Genomic DNA, 19,756 nt, shown 5'->3' with positions numbered 1-19,756 from the left:
TACTTGGTCGACTGGATGACGATTCTAAAGAAAAATCAACGGCGGTTATATTTGCTAAATGTCTTGATCGAGTTACAGGTGGTGAACGTACAAAAGGTGGTGAACGTCTTGCTCGGTGCATTCACTGAATATCCTATTAGTTTTTAAAAAGGAAAGAAAAATTATATAAGTTATCCAATCAATAGACTTTTCTGATTTTGCCCATGTTTCGAATAGCCAAAAGATGCAGCAGAGGGGCAGGATTCGTTTGGTCTCAATATAATTGAGGACTGTTTGGCTCCAATAACCCGGTCCACGTACAAATCCAACTATTACTACGAACCAGAAAATTTTGATGTCTATCAATTTAACCACTTAAAATAAATTTTCGTAATTTTAAGAAAATTTAGATAAGAAGTAGAAAAAATTCTAAGTCCTAAAAACTAGAATGGCGAGAAATAAGAGAGAAAAAGAGTTCGTCGCAAAAGGTCGAAAAAGAAAAATGGTTGAAAAATAAAAGGTGACGAAAAAAATAAAAGAAACTTATAAAACTTAAAAATACTTGTAATGACCCGCACTTTTTCGATCATTCTATACTTGTAAGATTAATATTTACATAAATTAAACCTTACCAACATGATAAGCAATCCAAATTGTTGAGATTTATGTTTTTGAAAAGAGTTTTACACAACGTTTGACCGTCTAGTTTGACCGATGATATCACGAACTATATAACATATGATAATTATACGTTTGTGTATATATATGTATATATACATATTTAACATGATCTAAGAATGTTTTAATATCTCATTTTGTGTTAATAACAATAAGTTATATGTATATTTTGAAACTACTAACTTAAGTTTTCAAAACGATAACCATACGCAACGTTATTTGACTTAAATACTTATGACCTATAATGTTTATACATATATCGTATAAGTAATGAATTTAATCACTTTTAAGAACTTAAATACATAAAACCATATAAGTGTATTCACAAAAGATAGCTATATTTGAATCCTCATTCCATTTTTCACAAAATTTCTATACGTATATCTAGAGTATATGTACTCGTATCATACGCAGCTTCTAGATGTATTTACTATTGGTATATACCAATAAAAATCTGCTCCTTAGCAGCCTTAAATGATTAAGAAACATGTGGAACCAACCATTTGTCAAGTAGCATGAATTATTTAGCAAGAAAACAAAGTTAGGTATCTTTTTTTTCCTTTATAACCTAAAAACGTTTTTATGCATGCACACCATTTCTTCACCCCATTTTCTCATACTTACACTTCCATTTCTCTCTCAAAATACTCTTAACTTCATACTTGATCATCTCCAAGCATTTTCTCCATCATTTAGCTTCAAAAACAACACTTAAATCTCATAAGAAAACCTTACAAAAACACTTCAAGAAATCCTTCCAAGAACACAAACTTACTTCCAATCTTTCATCCAATTTCATCACCCTTTTGGTTCTAGGTTCTTACTCCTCTTTTACAGAAACCTTGTCCAAGGAACTTGAGGTAGTATCTATGTTCATAACCTTATTCGATTCATATATATATAGCTATCATATTTTGTGGTATACAATTTTAACAACAAGAACATAGTTTGAATGTTTTCAAACTTGTTTGCAAACTAAATAGATCCTTCTAACTTAACTTTTAAAATACTTCAAGACCTGTAATATAACTTAAATATATGCTAATTTAACAAGGTATAACTTGGTTTTTCAAAGAACACCTTAAAAACTGTTTTTACGACGTCGGAGTGTAACCGGGGGCTGTTTTGGGTTGGATAATTAAAAACCATCTTAAACTTTGAATTGAAGGTTTATGTTCTGGAAAAATGATTTTTACTATGAATATGGTAACACATAAAAATTTCATGATTTAATTCAAAGTATAAGTATTTTTAGAAAAATAATCATTTAAGGTTGCCTACATAAAGGAAAAGGTTTAACTTCATAAGTTTCACTAAAGTTTCACCTATGCCGTGTGATTTTGAATACAAACTAAGATATTTACAGTTCATAGTCTTAAAGAGGAACTCGATCCAAGGAGATGGCAAGTTGAATCAACGAAAACGGAGTTGTAACGAAGAAACTATGACCGAAACAAAATTGGCTATCCAAGACTAGTTTAACTTCGGGATTAATTGGAGAAAATTAAAATAAATCACATCTTTTTAAGATAACATGATATTTTATATATATGTACTCATAATTCAATTTTATATGGTTCAGGATCACCCGTAAACAACACGAGAAGATTAATCATAAGATCCCATGTTTGTACGCAACACGTCATTTGACAACACCGGTACTTTATGTACGCAACACGTCATTTGACAACACCGGTACCGTGGGTCAAGATTAATCTCGACCAATACATATACATTGGGGGTTTTATTTATTTAGTTGGGGGTTTATTAAACATCTAAATATGAACCATTAAAATTGAATTACTAACAACGAACTGCTAACTACGGACTAAGGAATTATAAAAAGTATTAAAAGTATAACAAGAATATATATGTGACGTTGTTTAAAAAGAAAAGGTATTGATATATTATATATGGATAGGTTCGTGATATCAACCGGGAGACCAAGTCAAAATATATATATCTTCAAGACGAAAGTGAGTATATAGTCCCACTTTTAAACTCTAAATATTTCGGGATGAGAATACATGTATTTTATGTTTTACGTTATGGACACAAGTAACTGAAAAATATATTCTACGTTGAGTTGTACCACTGGCATACTTCCCTGTAGCTTGGTAACTAATATTTACAGCGGTATTGTAAACGCGAATCCTGTTGATAGATCTATCGGGCTTGACAACCCCAGCCGGACTGGACGACCAGTATTCAACGGTTGCACAGTACTTCGCTTCGTGACTACACTTGGTACAGTGTAGTAAGATTTCATATTAAAGGGAATATGCGACGTGATTAATTGTTAAGTATGGTTACCAAGTGCTCAACCACTTAGAATATTTTTATTAAACTGTTTATATACGAAATCTTGTGGTCTATATATATATTGCTGCCGGCACTAAACCTATATCTCACCAACTTTATGTTGACGTTTTAAACATGTTTATTCTCAGGTGATAATTAGAAGTTTCCGCTGCATTATGTTGAATTTGAGCAGGATCTTGCGTACGCATATTTGTGTCAAAAATAAGACTGCATATCCAAGAACTTGTGTTGTAAAATATGCTAGAAATCGTGTTGTTATCATCATTTGTAAAGTTTGTAAGTCGAAGATTATCGCTAAACGATAATCATCTTTATTTCGTCCAAAGCTTGTATCAAAAAATAAGAATCATGGTTTGTAATGTATAATATATGCAGTTTTTCTTTTAAAAATGTCGCATATAGAGGTCAATACCTCGCAATGAAATCATACGTTATCTAACACGTTCTTACGGTTAAGGACGGGTTATGACAATACTTGACTAACCTAATCTTATTACTACAACTAACTTAAAATTATAATCGCAAATTGAAATTACTAATTGGAATGATAATTGATACATAGTAAAAGGTGTCTAAAAATATTAAAGCTTACAGGAAAAACTAAATCCCAAATGGAAATAACTTAAAGAGAAACTAAAACTTAAAAAGGCATCGCAAAATTCTAAAGCACCTAAATCTTAGTCTAAAGAAAAAGCACTTAAGGAATTCTACGGCAAAGCCTAAAAATCTAGGAGTAAAAATAACTATAGCAAAAACTAAGTTTAAAATTAAATATGAGCTAAAAATACAAATATTACGCTAAAACGATTAAAAAGGGACAAAATATAAAAATATACAAAAAGTTGTAAAAAGTACAATTTTTATAAAAATATTATTTTTATATTATTTATTTAATAAAACTACTAATTTTACAATTTAATAAAACTAATTAATACTAAATACATAAATTAAATAAAAAGTAAAAGTTAAAATAAAATTAATTATAATAATAATAATAATTAGGGTTAATAATAATGATAATTATTAAATAACCCGTAATTAATGCTGAATTAGGGTTCTGTCGCGTGTCAGAGTCACTCCGCGAGTCGCGGTAATTAATGCAGATAACCCCGCGAGTCGCGAGGTTCAGAAATTCAGATGACAGCTTATTAAATTCGACGCGTTTTTCTTTATTTATTTTTTTTTATTTTCTGTTTTCTGTTTTTAAATAAATAAAAGATATTTAAATAAAACTTATATTTTTATAAACTAAAATAAAAATAAAGAAACTTATAAAACTTAAATATTTAACAAAATCTTAAAAATACTTATATTTTTGTTTTTCTTTTTATATTTTTGAATAATTAAAACGTATTTTTACAAAAACGAATTTTTAATAGAAGTAAACTAAAAATCTTTTTTTTTTTTTATTAGCGTTGCGCTTCCGGCGTTTAAGAGGTTCCCCGGCAGCGGCGCCAAAAATACTTGATGTCAAAGTTAAGGTATACGAAATAGTTTATATTTTACTAGGAAAAACTATTAAATACGATACAATTTTACACAAGATATTTATTTATTTATAGAATGGATATACTTAAACCTTGCTACAACACTTATAGGCAGTGTACCTAATCGTACAGTAGTGTAGTTTTTAGTAAGTCCGGTTCGTTCCACAGGGAAATCTTTAAACAAAGCTTAACGCTATATTAGTTTACTTTTATAAAAATACAAATATATATATAAGTAATATTATTATTATAAAGGGGGGTTTTTACCGTTTAATGACCGGTTTGTCGATTTTAAAACTTTAGTCGCAGTTAAAACCAAATGTAAAATATTAAAAATAAATACAAGACTTAAATTAAAGCGTAAAGTAAATAACGATAATGAAATTGCGAATAATAAAAGTGTGATAAAATAAACTTGCGATAATTAAAGAGTACGATAATTAAAAGTGCAATTAAATAAAATAACAATAAAAATGCGATAATTAGAAGTGCAATTAAATATAAAATAAAGGAAATTAAATATGAAATAAAAGAATTATGCTTATTTAAACTTCCGTAATCATGATGTTTGACGTGTTGATTTTAGTTTTATGCCCATGGGTTAATTGTCCTTTGTCCTGGATTATTCAATATGTCCGTCTGGTTTTTGTCCATAACAGTCCATCAGTCATAAATATAAAGTGCGAGTGTCCTCATCAAATTATTCTTATACCCGAAGTTAAATATTCCAACTAATTGGGGATTCGAATTGTAACAAGGTTTTAATACTTTGTTTAATGAATACACCAGGTTATCAACTGCGTGTAAACCAAGGTTTTACTACTTTGTTAGCAATTACACCAATTACCCTTGAATGTAATTTCACCCCTGTTTTAATTATTCTAGTGGCTATTAATCCATTCCCGTGTCCGGTTAAATGAACGATTATTCGTACATATAAATACCCCGCCCATCGTGTCCGATCGAGTGTATATGGCAATTTATAGGGACGCCCAATTGTAAATCTTTATATTAACATTAACAAACTTTCATTTAGTTAAACAAATATAAAGCCCATTAATAGCCCATAGCCTAATTTCCACAAGTGTCGTTCTTTTGTCCAAACCCCAATTATGGTACAAAGCCCAATTACCCAATTTTAGTAATTAGCCCAACATCATGATTACTTCGTTTTAAATAAGCATAATAATAACTTAGCTACGAGACATTAATGTAAAAAGGTTGAACATAACTTACAATGATTAAAAATAGCGTAGCGTTACACGGACAGAATTTCGACTTACACCCTTACAACATTTGCTAACATACCCTTATTATTAGAATTATAATTAAAATTAAAATTAAAATATAAATTATATATATATATATATATATATATATATATATATATATATATATATATATATATATATATATATATATATATATATATATATATATATATATATATATATATATATATCGTATGAATGAGGAGAAAAAAAGATGGATATTTGCGATCAGAATTCGGTTGACTTTATAGGCAGTTTTTCATTTTGGGGCTCCGCGACTCACGGCCAATTTTGCCTTCAAACTCCGCGAGTCGCGGAGTTTACTTTTACAGCTCAGAGGAGTTTGGCTCTTTGTTTACCGACGGTTTATAATATATATATAATATATATATAATTAATATAATTAATTATATATTATATTATATTTATATACATAGTTAACTTGTAATTTTTAGTCCGTTGCGTCGAGCGTTAAGAGTTGACTCTGGTCCCGGTTCCGGATTTTCGAACGTCCTTGCGTACAATTTAATATCTTGTATTTTGCGTTTTGAATCTTGTACTCTTGTAATTTCGAGACGTTTCTTATCAATAATTGGAACCTTTTTGATTGTCTTTTGTACTTTTGAGCTTTTTGGTCGTTTGCGTCTTCAATTCGTCGAATCTGTCTTTTGTCTTCACCTTTTATTATTTAAACGAATATCACTTGTAAATAGAACAATTGCAACTAAAAGCTTGTCTTTCTTGAGAAATAATGCTATGAAATATATGTTCGTTTTTAGCATTATCAGTAACCAACATTAACAAGCTGCATATATAAAAATATCCCCATCTTTCCGGGACACCCTTCGGATATGATATAAATTTCGAAGTACTAAAGCATCCGATACTTTGGATGAGGTTTGTTAGGCCCAATAGATCTATCTTTAGGATTCGCGTCAATTGGGGTGTCTGTTTCCTAATTCTTAGATTACCATACTTAATAAAAAGGGGCATATTCGATTTCGATAATTCAACCATAAAATGTAGTTTCTCGTACTTGTGTCTATTTTGTAAATCATTTATAAAACCTGCATGTATTCTCATCCCAAAAATATTAGATTTTAAAAGTGGGACTATAACTCACTTTCACAGATTTTTACTTCGTCGAGAAGTAAGACTTGGCCACTGTTGATTCACGAACCTATAACAATATATACATATATATTAAAGTATGTTCAAAATATATTTACAACACTTTTAATATATTTTGATGTTTTAAGTTTATTAAGTCAGCTGTCCTCGTTAGTAACCTACAACTAGTTGTCCACAGTTAGATGTACAGAAATAAATCGATAAATATTATCTTGAATCAATCCACGACCCAGTGTATACATATCTCAGTATTGATCACAACTCAAACTATATATATTTTGGAATCAACCTCAACCCTGTATAGCTAACTCCAACATTCACATATAGAGTGTCTATGGTTGTTCCGAAATATATATAGATGGGTCGACATGATAGGTCGAAACATTGTATACGTGTCTATGGTATCTCAAGATTACATAATATACAATACAAGTTGATTAAGTTATGGTTGGAATAGATTTGTTACCAATTTTCACGTAGCTAAAATGAGAAAAATTATCCAATCTTGTTTTACCCATAACTTCTTCATTTTAAATCCGTTTTGAGTGAATCAAATTGCTGTGGTTTCATATTGAACTATATTTTATGAATATAAACAGAAAAAGTATAGGTTTATAGTCGGAAAAATAAGTTACAAGTCGTTTTTGTAAAGGTAGTCATTTCAGTCGAAAGAACGACGTCTAGATGACCATTTTAGAAAACATACTTCCACTTTGAGTTTAACCATAATTTTTGGATATAGTTTCATGTTCATAATAAAAATCATTTTCCCAGAATAACAACTTTTAAATCAAAGTTTATCATAGTTTTTAATTAACTAACCCAAAACAGCCCGCGGTGTTACTACGACGGCGTAAATCCGGTTTTACGGTATTTTTCGTGTTTCCAGGTTTTAAATCATTAAGTTAGCATATCATATAGATATAGAACATGTGTTTAGTTGATTTTAAAAGTCAAGTTAGAAAGATTAACTTTTATTTGCGAACAAGTTTAGAATTAACTAAACTATGTTCTAGTGATTACGAGTTTAAACCTTCGAATAAGATAGTTTTATATATATGAATCGAATGATGTTATGAACATCATTACTACCTCAAGTTTAGTAGGTAAACCTACTGGAAGTGACAAGAAATGATCTAGCTTCAAAGGATCTTGGATGGCTTGAAAGTTCTTGAAGTAGGATCATGACACAAAAACAAGTTCAAGTAAGATTTTTACTCGAATTAAGATAGTTTATAGTTATAGAAATTGAATCAAAGTTTGAATATGAATATTACCTTGAATAAGAAAGATAACCTACTGTATATAACAAAGGTTTCTTGCTCTTAGATGATTACTTGGAATGGATTAGAAAGCTTGGAAGTAAATTAGTAAACTTGAAGGGATTTTTGAAGTGTTCTTGAAGTGTTCTTCCTATGATGATTTGAAGTGATTTTTGATGAAGATGATGATTAACTACTGGAAAAATACGTTCATAATAGTGTGTGTGTGTTGAGAGAGAATTAGAAAGAGAATTAGAAGTGAAATGGAGTGAATGATGAGTGGTAATTGGTGAGTGGTGAGTGGGGTTAAAAGGAGTTCTAGTTAGTTGACTAGCTCATGGTAGAAGTAAAATTGATTAGTCATACATGACATAATCAAGAGTGGAATCCCATGCTAGTTCCTATTGGTATATACCCATAGTAAGTACGTTTTGAAGCTGTGTATAATACGGGTAAGAATACGACTAGAATTCTTGATGAAAGAAAAGAATGGGAAAGTAACTGTAACCATTTTCGTTAAGTATGAGTGTTTTGATATATGTCTTAAAGTCTTCCAAAAGTATTTTAATACATCTAAATACACTACATGTATATACATTTTAACTGAGTCGTTAAGTCATCGTTAGTCGTTACATGTAAGTGTTGTTTTGAAACCTTTAAGTTAACGATCTCAATTAATGTTGTTAACCCATTGTTTATTATATCTAATGAGATGTTAAATTATTATATTATCATGATATTATGATATATTAATATATCTTAATATGATATATATACATTTAAATGTCGTTACAACGATAATCGTTACATATATGTCTCGTTTCGAAATCCTTAAGTTAGTAGTCTTGTTTATATGTATATAACTCATTGTTAATATACTTATGGAGATACTTACTTATCATAATGTCATGTTAACCATATGTATATCCATATATATATATCGTCATGTCGTTTTTACAAGTTTTAACGTTCGTGAATCGCCGGTCAACTTGGGTGGTCAATTGTCTATATGAAACATATTTCAATTAATCAAGTCTTAACAAGTTTGATTGCTTAACATGTTGGAAACATTTAATCATGTAAATATCAATCTCAATTAATATATATAAACATGGAAAAGTTCGGGTCACTACATTAACATGATATCATATAATCAAAGAAAGATTCGAAAAAGATAATACAAACTTGATTTGGTAACGAATTTCAATTGCTAGAACAGTTTTTTGTGAAAGAAGAAAAATATAATGATATTCTATTTGATCAATATTGGTTGTATATTTATTTAGTTATTTTTTTAATGATATTATCAAATGCAAAATTTAGGGTTAATTAGTGAAATAATTATATCATCATTTTAGAGGTTTATATGAATTTATAGAAGATATTTACTTTTTACAAAAATGTTAATATTACTCACGATGGTGAGGTATGATTGCTGAATATTTATTTATATCGAGTCTTATATAAATATAAATAAAAATAAATATTGATAATAATGTGGGTAATATGAGTTATCTATCTATCTATAACTTCTATTAAATCTCTAAAATGATGATGTCATCATTTCACAATTTAACACTTTATTTTGCTTAAACTTTCCATATATAAAAATATAGATGATGTCATTAATCATAATTAATTTAAAATTAAAATATAATAATTTACTAAAAATTCTCTAACAAGTCTAAATCGAAATGAAATAGTAAAAACACTAAGAAATCTAAACGACCATCAATTCTTTCAATTTCAATAAATCCCAACCATATCAATAGTTGTTCCTCATCAACGACTCTTCCTCATCAACGGTTCTTCCTCACCATAATATACGATTCACGTTCATCTTTTTACATCTAACATTTCCATATCTCCTTTCTTTCTCAAGATATGTGACTTTATTCCATTGTGATTTACATTAGTTTTTCATCAAGATAAATGTTATGACATAGAAGGTTCATGTTTTGGATGTTCAATGGTAACCTTCAAAATTTTCTACCCTACTTATTTAATTTTGTTTGACTTAATATTCGTAGTGGATTATGATTAAGCTAATATTTGTAGTCAATTTTAAGCAAACATTATTATTATTATTATTATTATTATTATTATTATTATTATTATTATTATTATTATTTATAATTTATAATTACAATTAATTACTTTTATTATATTATTATTATTTAAATAAAGGTTCTTTTTACGGGATTAATTACGTTACATATGTATGCGAAATACATGTCTCAATAAAAGATTGTCATGTAGACTTTTATGACAAGTAAAATAGTAATTGTGATGAAAATTGGAAGATAGTTGTTGGAGAATAAATGTTGTTCATTTTTTCTGACCAAGTTAAGTAAATTAATATGTTTGTAAAAACAACGAAAAGTTTCTTAGCCGGAATTCTTGATTCCACAGGTCATTAAACTAAATGACCTTTAACATTTACATTCACTTAGTACCTAAAACATATCATTAAACTGTTTCGTTTAAACAAACCCGTGATTCCACGGGTCATTTCACTAGTATACATTGGTTCCTATACTTCGAGAATCAACGCTAGAAGTCTGCCTACACTGATTTCATCAAGTCATTTGAGACACCCCAAGTCTACATTAACCATAACACAAATTGAATAATAGCAAATCCAATCATATTATTCCGATTTTGACATTTTTTTTCTTTTGGCGAAAAAATAAATGATTATATAGAAACGACGTCGTTTCCCAAAGAAAAACATCCTTAAAAAGGAATACAAAAATACTAGGAAACACGGAAGCTCGCACCTAGAAAACAACTATCCAAACGAAACTATCTATAAACGAAACGAGCCTCCTAATGACCCGGAAAACTATAAAAACAAACTAACCAAACAAAATCGAATACAACACAAAAAGAGGAATCACATTAAACTAACAAACAAATTGAACCCGACCACTCAACCTCGAGGTCCCGCCTTTTTCAAATTAACGTTCACTGTCTCTTTCAAGGAATTCTTCGCAGACCGATTCTCAATTTTGTACGACAACACATAGACGGATCCGCCATCTAGTGCGCTCTGGTTACCATGGTCAACAACAATTCAAATTACATCACGTCAAATCAATTGTCAGTCCGCCCATTATTTAGACATCTGCATAATCCTCCTCACATGACATGCTGTATGGAACTCGAGACCGACGACATTATGGCTCATACGGAATGCGAGAAATGAAGTTTTGTTTAACGACATCTACATGTGTTGGGCCGGAGTTATCTCGCATATAAAGTACAAGGTGTTCCAATGGCTAGTCAACGCAAGGGTGTGCGAGAATTTCCAATTACATGTGTGACTGGAGCAGCCGTGGATTTTGCTCCAATGAAGAACAGAGAACTTGTGTATGTTTATGTATAAAGGTGATGGCATCTTTATTTGAAAATTGTTGTTGTAGTAGGCCTCAGCTTTAGTTTTTTGGTTAGTTTGTTTGGGCATAAGTATGTGGACAAAGCCCAATGTAGTCCAACTTATGTTCTTGCTGTATTATTCAATTTTCACTACTTTGCGAGAATTGATTTACAATGAAATCCTTTTCTGCCAAAGAAAAAAAAACATGACATGTTGTAATTAATTGTCAATATGTCACCAACCACCTACATCTGCTTCTAGCTTTAATTGTATGTGTATTAACATGAGAGAGACAAATATTATAAATCGTAGTTTAGTAACGTGTGAAATCACGGATTAACAAAATAGACATAACAAAAATTTATCAAAGAAAGATGGGTGATGCCAACGAAACATTGCTTCAACGGCATCCCCTCACCTTGTGTGTTGGGGCTGCGGGTTAGGTCATGGGTTTGAGCCTCGCTCTGCCCATCCTATTAATTAATCTGCCTGAAATATGGATATACAGATTGACCCCAGGGGGGTTTTCTCCCGGATCCATTCAGGATTCAAACCCGGTCCGCCTGCCCCTCGGGATGGTTAAAGGATCGGGTTCCTGTAATGCGATTCGGGTTTCCTCCCGAACGCGTGTGTGTGTGTGCAAATGATGAGTGTCGTTGAAATAAATGATACGCTGATGCAAGCTTGCCGTTAAAAAAAGAAAAGAAAGATGGGTGATGATATTACCTAAAATACCCTCTGTATAATCTCTCACCTCCCCTAATTATTTCACATTCAAGGCTATTTAGGAAAATAATGTTTGGAAGTATCACTAGATAATGAGAAAAAAAAAAAAAAAACGTCTAATAAGAAATCACAGATTCAAAACATGTGACTTGAAAATTATACATATTTCTTTTTACTAAAGTTTAAACTAAACACATTTGAGATAGAAAAAAATTAATAAATTTTGTTATTCATGAGTAAATAGATCACCATGACCAAAACCTTATTACTTTAAATCGTGTCATTCATATGTATACAACTAAACTTTATTAATTTAATGATTAATTATTTTTTACATGAGTAAAGGAGTATGATAAGCAAAACTTATAAAGTAAAATAAGTTGTTTAGGACTAACAAACCTTATAACAAAACATACAATCACATATACAATCTAAAAAAATACTCCGTATTACAATTACAATCTATCTATCTATCTATCTATCTTCTATTTTATATATAATAACAAAGGCTAAAATAGGTCATTTTAAAAAGTTCAAACTAATCTTAACCATCCATTAAATTAATCATCAATTATCTACGCCTTTAATTTTTTTCTAATCTTTCCTTATGACCTAATAATCCTAACCTTAAATTGTGTGATTACAAAACTACCTTTACACACAAAAAAGTGGCGGCTCTTTTCCAATTCTAGGGGGTTTAGGGTTCAGCAAATCATCTCATTCACATCTAAAAAACCCTATCTCTCTCCCTAAAATTGTCAAAAACAAATTCAAGACGGGTCAGTTTTTCGATGCCATTATTCAACTCCAGTGGTGACTACAATCAACCGTATCCCGCAAACCTTCGATCCCGTATGAAATTAAATTACAGTTCTTCGATGTCAGATGCAGATCGATCCGTTTGAGTTCGCGCTGGAGTTCCAAACCCGATATAAAATAAAATACGGTGAGATCCAATATCCATCTTCTTTGATTCATGTTCTTCTGATTTAATTTGCTCTTAATCCTTATTGATCCCGTTTTTTACTATTAGATTAATTTTTAAATGATGGTTCTGCATTTTGTATTTAATCGGCTATGTAAATCAATACTAAGAGGGCATAACAAATATTTAAGGTACAAGGCAAATTGCGTTCGTTTATTTTGTACTCAGTATTATGTTTCGGACTTATGTACATGATAGTGATCGAAACAAAATATGATTCATTTGACATAAAGTATTATCATTTGTTTCGTTGGTATAAATGATTAATCATATTTTGATTGTTTTTGACTAGCTGAAATTCAAATCAGCTTGAATGGCTATGTTGCTAGGGTTGTAAATGACCAGGTATGAGTTATTTTACATTGGATTGCACGTTTAATATTTAATTTTACCTCTGTCATCTTAAATACGGTTAGGGTTTATGTATCTTGAATACAAAAGTTATCTTTCAGATTTTATATGGATGTGAAGGCATTGAATCAATAATTTTGTAAAAAAAAATCAAAAGGAAAGGTTTGGAATTGTTCAAATTTACAAAACAACCATAACATGTTCATACTACTTTTAACCCAAACATATCCATAACATATGCTGCATTTCTTGACATAATGAACCATGGACTCCTAATATGATAAAACATGTTTATAATAAAACATGGCCTATTATCCATTATGAAAAACATTGCTGCAACAATTACTAATTGTTGGATTTATTTTTCTGCAGTCTCCACATTAATTAGTATGGTTGTTCTTACTAAAATTTCCAAAGAAGCTTCAACTTCTTCAAGCATGGCATTCTTTCAATAAAAACCGGCAAGTAGCTCACGAAGATTCTACTAAGGCTGTTTTAACCAATGATGACCATTCGAAAAGCGGCTTTAATACTTGGTGTCAGGTAAAACCTAATTCTCCCTCGGTATTTCCATTTGAAAGTTACATACTTTGTGTTTTTTTCCCATTGGTGCTTTTATGTAATCGTGTGAGATTACCATCTATGTGATTACTAAACATATCATTTAATCACTTGCAACATGTGATTTTTTAATCATTGAAAGATAGGTTATTTTGGAATCTGCCTTTTAGAAAAGGAGTACTACTTATGTTGCAGTTCTTGTGTAATGTTGTAACACAAAGTACTATGATGTCTTAAGCTGTCAACATAACGACTACATGAACACTTGATTGTGTTCAATCTATCTATAAAGTTATTAGAAAAAAAAAGATAGATTTTACATTTTGTCATAATAGGGTTTATTTGATAGAAAAGCGTGATTTGTGTGATATAGTGTGTATGGTCTTTATTGTGTTTTTTTTTTTTATTAAAAAGCAAAATGAACTTAATTTATATGATTAATATTTAGCTGGTTGAATTTATTGTAAAAGCATTAGGGTTTGCGATTCAGAGAATTGACGATGTATATGAGATTCTTGTATCTCATATCAGCAAATCGAGAGCAAAGACTTTACCAAAAATAAAATCGAGAGTAGAGATTTGACGAAGCAATAGGGTTCACGATTCAATTAGGAATTAGACTTCAACAACGATCCTGCCATGTACCTACCATGTAGAGATTTATGACACTAGCTACATGTGAGTTTCTGCATAAACTTGATACAAATTACTTTTATCCTTACTGAGTATGATCTGACTGATTTGTAATGGGTCAAGATTCACTATTCTTCATCTTTGCCATTTTTGATAAATTATTGGCGTAGTGTGCCTATTAACTAAATGACAAGGCGAAACCATCGACTTCGTGTGCTATTATATGCAAGTATCCAGTTATAGTTATAAACTAAGACCCTTCTAGCTGCTTCAGCACATGTTTCTTTTAAAAACATGTGCAGGGGGTAATGGTCTCAATTTACAACCAACTGATATTGTGATTATATTTGATACTGATTGGATTCTGCAGATAGATCAACAAGCAGAGGATCATGTGCATCGTATTTTTTCATTCAAACGTTGTGTAAAGTGTATGATTTCTTTATGCACTCACAATATTGAAATCGGGGCACCGTTCATGCTTATTGTTTGTATAAATGTAATTTAATACTCCGTATTTGATATTTATATTTAAAATTAATGGTTTAGTTGACTTCTCTTCATGCAGGTCATGGTTGGTTAATTGCTAATATTAGATAGTATTTTTTTTTTGATTCATGTGGTTTGTTGTGCACATTATCTTATGATCTCCACTACTAACCTTGTGTGAGAACACTGTCTCATTTGGATGCTAGAGGGAATGTGAGGTTCTCTTGCAGTTGCTACCTCATTTGGAGGTAATGAAGTCATCATATTCTTGTATGATCATTAAAGTGAATTAAACAGGATTAACACTTTTATGTAATGTGTTAGGAGGTTCTACTCATTAAACTTGGACTTTGGGCAACTAAGATCCGTTAGAGGTAAACATAACTCGAATAGAATCATTTGTAATTAAATGGGTTGAATTTACCACCTCTAAGTTATCAATTATGTTGTGTTACATTATTAATAGGATTCACTCTTTTTATGTTTGTTTAATTATGAATTATTGTTGGAAAATCTCTTTACTCTCGATTAACAATCACCTTTGTAATAAAGTTAATTATATTTATGATTTCAAATAGTCTGATCAATTGAAGTAGTGTTTGTTTGAGCTATGACAATTTTATTGGGTCATATTACTCATTAATTATCTTTACCCGGTTCAAGAACAACAACTATCACAATGCAATTCATTATGCTCACCAGATATTACCATCACGTGTCATTTTTTAGTCTAACTTAAATTATATTTAACTGATCACAGTCACAAATATAAATGAATGTAGACTGACGTGTTTATAGATACAACAAAATGGTCATCTATAGCTATAAAATAAAGATAAACTAACGCGTCTATATATACACAACAAAATGGTCATCTATATTTCTTAAATGATTATACACGAACGCGCATCATAATAAATCTATGTAACGTGAAACACATTATGTCAAATTTTCAATAATATTAAAATATAATGAACGGCATGTCCACATACTTATAAATTAATTAAGACCAATATCAGTATGCTTGTCATGTTTTGTTCCATCATTTAGACACATTTCCAAAGTTTTTATGTGTAACCTCGCGAATTCGCCGGTTATAAAGTTTGACGGGTTAAGACTTTTATCTCAACCAATTTCTACCGACATTCCTCCGAAGCAATATGATTTGGGCATGAAATATCGTAACAAGCTCACCAAGAAGTACGCCAAAGAATACAAGTCCGAAGACAATGAAAAATTCTATCTTTTTAAATTTGTAGTATTAACAATGTAGTTGTCATGACAGGTTTCATGAATAAGAGTGGTTTAAGGTAAGTCGAAAATCAAAAGATTTGAGTGCTCAGTATACAAGCCTCATTGCACGTGCAATTGTACTATTTAGTTAAAATGTGACTATCTCTTTTATATACTCCTTCCGTCTCATCTTAATAGTCCACTGTGAAAGTCAAACATGAACTATTAAGATGAGACAGAGGGAATATAGTAACAAAACAAAACCATCAACACATTAAGAGATTGGAAGCATGGAATAACCTATGAGAAACAAGACCTAAGTTTAACAATAATATATAGTTCATGTTTTTAATTGCATTTATGGGTTTATTTGTTATAATTTGCTCAAAAACTAAATATCAATATTCTATTATTGTGTCCGTCACTGTAAAACACACAAATAATATAATGTTTCCCATCAGCTATCAATTTAAATAATACTTATTTGCTCCCATAAAATAGCCTCGCGAATTCGCAGGCATTAAGCTAGTAAGTATAACATGATTAGCTAAAAAAGTTCATAAAACCTTATAACCTTTATACCAAAAATGTACGGATTATTAGCTTATACACTCGTTTATACATACTAAAAAATAATGCAATAAGAGCTTGCATTATTAGCATAAACCATTCAGGCTTGCCTGAGTGGCCACTGAGTTGCTCAATGAAGCACACCACCGGGTTTAATTCCTGGCTACGCCAAATTGTTCAAAAAGGGAGTGTGACTAGAGGGTGCACATAATGCGCAATTCACCCGGTACCAAGTCTCGCGCTTGGGGGCTTGATTACCCGAGGTTTTACCTTCTATGGGGGAGTCCATGTGCTCGTTCATAGGAGAGTTTCGTCGCTTACACACAAAAAAAAAGGAAAAAAAAGAAAAAAAAAAGATTGCATATAATTATAGTGTTAAACTGAACACCAACACAAGATAAAATGAAAGGGTTGAAGTAAGTCACACTTTAATATAGTCAACCCACTTAAAAAAAAAAAAAACCTTTCAGACACAAAGCCATATCGACCCATTATTTTGTCTGCAAATATCACATATACTTCTTTTGAACGGTTAGCTTTGGGCTACATTATTTGCAAATATCACATACACCTCTTTTCACATGATCCAGAGCATGAGAAACGATGTTCACATCTTTCATCAAACATATTTGCACAAGTAATACTAACACTACCATCACATTTTGATAGTCCAATTTCTTACCTCCGGTGAACAGTGGCTCCTGATTCTGGTTGAGTGGGGTCACAAAATAACATTATCAAAATACAATAAGTGACAAAATTTTAAGTGATAGTTTATGATTAACAACAAATATCCTGTACTAATACGCAAAATTGAACTACAAGTGATACAAGTCATAGCTTAAAACCTAAAATTTAATAAACCCTAACATCATTGCAAAAAGATAAATAAGAATTTGTAAATAATTTTCATTACATAAACTTCAATGATCACAAGCTTGACTAATTTTTCAATGTATGCATAAAATTGAAGTATATTACAAGTATATAATTCACCAATAAAAAACACGTGTCTCTTCAAAAGTCACAACGTATTTAGAGTTTATCAATAATTGTATAATTACATCTAACAAACAGCGTTAACATATATATATATATATATATATATATATATATATATATATATATATATATATATATATATATATATATATATATATATTGGTAGGATCAAGAGGGAAGTAACCAATCGAGGGGAAGCGGGGGGAAGCAAAAACTTTTTTTTTCCTTCGTTTTTTGAAAAAACCTTGTTCACGAACATTATAGATGGGATGAAAATATGAACATTTAGTAGAGACACTTTATGATAAATGTTTTTATTTTGGCGGGAAAACGCTCGAAGAAGTAATATATACTCCCTACGTCCCAATTTAATAGTTCACAGACAAAAAGCACACAGTCTAAGAAAAAGTGACTGTCACATGTACTTTTTGTCTACTTTTTTCCTATTTTCCAGTTTTACCCATTACTTTTTACATATACTTTTATCCTACCTAAATAAAGCAAGGGTATAAAAATACTTTAACCAATTATTCTTTTCCATTTATGGAAGTGGACTATTAATTTGGGACGAACGAAAAAGGAAAGATGGACTATTAATATGGGACGGAGGTAGTAACAATTATCGTGTTTTTTGAGCGTATGTTGAGGTTTTAGCTATTGGGGTTTAGATATTAGGGTTTAAAGGGTTTAGATATTAGGGTTTAGAAATTTAGGGTTTAGGGTTTAGATTTAGGGTTTAGACTTAGATTGAGTTTTTAACACGAACGGTTTAGAGTTTAGGGTTTAAGGTTTGGTGTTTTGGGTTTATGGAATAAACCCAAAACACCAAACCCTAAACCCTAAACTCTAAATCGGGCTAAATTTTACTTCACAAAACATGAAAAAAAACGTTCATATTCTTCACGAACAATATTATCTTGAATGTTATTTTTGTCGATCGTTTTCCCGCCTAAATAATAACATTCATCACGAAGTGTCTCTTCTAAATGTTCATATTTTCGTGTGATCTTGATGCTGGAAAAAAAAAATTCCAAAAAAACGAAAAAAAAAATTGCTTCCCCCCGATTGGTTACTTCCCCATTGATCCTGCCCCTATATATATATATATATATATATATATATATATATATATATATATATATATATATATATATATATATATATATATATATATATATATATATATAGGGGCAGGATCAAGGGGGAAGTAACCAATCGGGGGGAAGCTGGGGAAGTAAAAACTTTTTTTTTTCTTTTTTCGTTTTTTGAAAAAACTTTGTTCACGAACATTATAGATGGGATGAAAATATGAACATTTAGTAGAGACACTTTGTGATAAATGTTTTTATTTTGGCGGAAAAACGCTCGAAGAAGTAATATATAACAATTATCGTGTTTTTCGAGCGTATGTTGAAGTTTTATCTATTGGGGTTTAGATATTAGGGTTTAGAAATTTAGGGTTTAGGGTTTAGATTTAAGATTTAGATTTAGGATTTAGATTGAGTTTTTAACACGAACGGTTTAGAGTTTAGGGTTTAGGGTTTAGGGTTTGGTGTTTTGAGTTTATGGAATAAACCCAAAACATCAAACCCTAAACCCTAAACTCTAAATCGGGCTAAATTTTACTTCACAAAACATGAAGAAAAAAAACGTTCATATTCTTCACGAACAATATTATCTTGAATGTTATTTTTGTC

The 19,756-nt window shown here is 30.4% G+C and overlaps 1 long non-coding RNA gene across 3 annotated transcripts; it reads left to right on the top strand.

Annotated features, from left to right (window-relative positions):
• The first annotated feature begins 12,974 nt into the window (after positions 1 to 12,974).
• Positions 12,975 to 15,716, top strand: LOC139904305 (uncharacterized). Of its 3 annotated transcripts, none has more exons than XR_011778728.1 (6): positions 12,975 to 13,181; positions 13,269 to 13,351; positions 13,513 to 13,565; positions 13,944 to 14,114; positions 14,603 to 15,502; positions 15,579 to 15,716. It is a non-coding gene; the product is annotated as an uncharacterized lncRNA (long non-coding RNA). The 3 variants fall into 3 exon arrangements; XR_011778729.1 differs by having other exon boundaries at positions 14,603 to 14,810; positions 15,136 to 15,635; XR_011778727.1 differs by having other exon boundaries at positions 14,603 to 15,635.
• The last annotated feature ends 4,040 nt before the right edge of the window (positions 15,717 to 19,756 follow it).

This window comes from Rutidosis leptorrhynchoides, chromosome 4 (assembly GCF_046630445.1).
Source record: "Rutidosis leptorrhynchoides isolate AG116_Rl617_1_P2 chromosome 4, CSIRO_AGI_Rlap_v1, whole genome shotgun sequence".
Classification (NCBI taxonomy): domain Eukaryota; kingdom Viridiplantae; phylum Streptophyta; class Magnoliopsida; order Asterales; family Asteraceae; genus Rutidosis; species Rutidosis leptorrhynchoides.
This window is presented reverse-complemented; position numbering and strand designations above follow the sequence as displayed.